The sequence below is a fragment of the Schistocerca gregaria genome, chromosome X (genome assembly GCF_023897955.1).
Source record: "Schistocerca gregaria isolate iqSchGreg1 chromosome X, iqSchGreg1.2, whole genome shotgun sequence".
Taxonomy (NCBI): Eukaryota; Metazoa; Arthropoda; class Insecta; order Orthoptera; family Acrididae; genus Schistocerca; species Schistocerca gregaria.
Window position 1 is genome coordinate 874,262,999 of NC_064931.1, and position 3,394 is coordinate 874,266,392.

The following is a 3,394-nucleotide window of genomic DNA, read 5'->3' on the forward strand; positions in this document are numbered from 1 at the left end:
GTCATGGCTGCCATGATCTACAGTATTGTGGAGAAACAATCTGAAGTCTCAATAGACTGCAGTCCTCCCACTGTTGAGTTTCTCCTTCTTTTACGATTCGTAACCTGATGTTCTCAAAGAGCATTCAAATTCAGTTTCAGAATTAGAAATATGATGCATAAGCTTTCCTTATATATATTAATTTTCATGGTGTTGTACTGAAATGCTAATAATTTTTGTATCCCAACTTTTAGTACACTTCATCCCAGTTTGATGTTTGTTTCATGCTACCTTCATGGTATTGCCATTGTAATGGCAAGAAGTGAAGTTAAAATACGTGGTTGAAGCTAAAATGTATTTCTGAAGTTTGTGTCTATAACTTATCAGCAAAATGCTATAAGTAAAATTTTATTATTAAATAGTGCAGAATTGAGATTTCTCTTACTAGAGGTACATAAAGGATTTTTATGACATGCTTAAGGGCGTCAGTCAGTATCGATATCTGTGAGAGCTTGTGGTAATAGTTGTCGTATCCTCATCTACTAGTAGTACAGACACAAAGATGTTTGATCTGTTGCTGGTTGTAGATATTGGTATGACCAGCATATGGCATTTATTGGGGGGTTAGAGCCTGACAGCAGCCACACACAACACTGGAGGCCACTGGAGATGCCGACTACATAGGTAAACCTTCTAGCATCAAGTTGTTTATAAATTCTGTCACATTGTACACCAGACAGATCACTCTGCTGTATGAAGCTATTCAGGACACACAATACAAGCCTGTGTACTTGGAGTTTGTATTGGATTTCTGTTTGGATGTCTAGTATGCTAGTGTTCAACTTAGTCAATGGTTGGCTTGCAACTTCCCCTGTGGGCAGATACAAACTCTGAACATAACCTATATATTCTCCATCTCATCCATCTATGTTTAGTGGTTGTGGATTTGAACCTGGGTACGGCTTTGTGAAACTCGTATTGATTTCAGACTTGAACCGGTGCCCACTTGAGGGGCTCTCATTCAAAGTGTGAACTGAACATTGTTTGTGTCTTGTGGAATAAAAAAGTGACACTGAGGATGATATGTGTGCAATGTACATTGGAATATGCCAGACTGTTTAGAGGCACGATATGGGTGGGGATGGTGTATGCACTCTGTAATTTTCCCTATGTGGCCCATGTGTTCTAGTACTGTTGCAACTATTGAGGCCCTTGCAAACAGTTTTGTAGAGGAAGTACCCGACAGCTGTATCAGACAAGGCCTGCAGTTTGTGTCATCTGAGTTCAGAAATTTCTCTCACGATAACACAGTATCCCATCTGAACACCATTCTTTTCCACCCAGCATCAAATTCATAAATGTAGTTGCTGGTCAGAACATTTAACCTCAGACAGAAAAGAAAACGCTGACATAATTTCTCACAGAAACCTTAATTGGCTTCCTCACAAGCTGTCAGTCCATCTCCATTAACGGTCGCAATCCAGCAGAACTGTTAGACGGTTACAGACACTGTTCACTAGTGGGCCTACTGTGGTTGACCCAGAGAGCTCAGATCCCAAGGTCAACATGTATTACTACATGTGATCCAATGTATGGGATGAGAAGATTGGCAGTACTCTGGGCTTGATTGAAGCCATTGTCATAGGTCATAAGTTGAGTCAATTATTCAAAGTTGCAACCAGTCAGAACCAGCTGATCCTTTGCCATAACCACCTGTATGAGTCCCCTGATTTTCCCACAGCACAGATATCATCCCCACCTCCACATATACAGCAGAGTGACCTCTGTCCTCTCAGTCACTTGGTGTCACAACTACAACTCGCATGAGGCAAACCCGTCAATGTTAAGTCTCTTCCCACACGATGCTATTACCTCGCCCTCCCCCCCCCCCCCTCCCCTCCTCTACAACCACCCCGACCCCCACTCACATCCCCATCACCTACCTGCACTGGAAAGCCAAATGCTGACCATCCAGAAAACATGCCACTCCTGTTTTTACCCTTAGAGAAGGAAGATGTCACCATCCCTATCTCCTCCCTCAGCCCCTACCGATTACACCACCCGTGCTGTATGAGACACTGACTGGATTACCAGCATCCCTAACACACCCATGATGGTAGAGCCACTGGCTGGGTTACCAGCATCCCAAGCAAACCCGTGACGGTAGAGGCACTGGCTGGGTTACCGATGCACCTAGCAACTAATACTACTTTGCTGTGTACCAGGAATTTTCTCAGTGTCAGACGAATCACTGCCCAGGGCCATTTCCGTGCTGGTTAAGGGGGAGAGTTGTGATGTCCTCATGTCCTCTATTTGGGACTGATGAAGATGAAGAGATGTTTGCACTCATATCAGTATGACCAACATAGGGCATATCTCTAGGAGGCTGAACCCAACAGATCCCGCTGCAGCTGCTGATGCCAGTTGTATTTGGCAAACCCTTTGGCATCAAGCAGCCTATAAAGTCTGTCACAATGTATGCCGGAGCAGATCACTCCACTGTAGGAAACAGTTTCAAACCCATCGCACTAGCCCAGTGTTTATGATCTTTCTCTGTACTTAGATTTCTCTTTGAATGGCTCATAGTCTGCTGCTAACAGACTTTGATATTTCCAGAATGAGATTTTCACTCTGCAGCGGAGTGTGCGCTGATATGAAACTTCCTGGCAGATTAAAACTGTGTGCCCGACCGAGACTCGAACTCGGGACCTTTGCCTTTCGCGGGCAAGTGCTCTACCAACTGAGCTACCAAAGCACGACTCACGTCCGGTACTCACAGCTTTACTTCTGCCAGTATCCGTCTCCTACCTTCCAAACTTTACAGAAGCTCTTCTGCGAACCTTGCAGAACTAGCACTCCTGAAAGAAAGGATACTGCGGAGACATGGCTTAGCCACAGCCTGGGGGATGTTTCCAGAATGAGATTTTCACTCTGCAGCGGAGTGTGCGCTGATATGAAACTTCCTGGCAGATTAAAACTGTGTGCCCGACCGAGACTCGAACTCGGGACCTTTGCCTTTCGCGGGCAAGTGCTCTACCAACTGAGCTACCAAGCACGACTCACGTCCGGTACTCACAGCTTTACTTCTGCCAGTATCCGTCTCCGCAGTATCCTTTCTTTCAGGAGTGCTAGTTCTGCAGGGTTCGCAGAAGAGCTTCTGTAAAGTTTGGAAGGTAGGAGACGGATACTGGCAGAAGTAAAGCTGTGAGTACCGGACGTGAGTCGTGCTTCGGTAGCTCAGTTGGTAGAGCACTTGCCCGCGAAAGGCAAGGGTCCCGAGTTCGAGTCTCGCTCGGGCACACAGTTTTAATCTGCCAGGAAGTTTCATATCAGCGCACACTCCGCTGCAGAGTGAAAATCTCATTCTGGAAACATCCCCCAGGCTGTGGCTAAGCCATGTCTCCACAGTATCCTT

At 45.6% G+C, this 3,394-nt stretch overlaps 1 non-coding gene across 1 annotated transcript; it reads right to left on the minus strand.

Moving 5' to 3' along the window:
• Positions 1–2,960: 2,960 nt before the first annotated feature.
• Positions 2,961–3,034, minus strand: Trnas-cga (transfer RNA serine (anticodon CGA)). Its single transcript has one exon. It is a non-coding gene; the product is annotated as a tRNA-Ser (tRNA).
• Between the last annotated feature and the right edge of the window lie 360 nt (positions 3,035–3,394).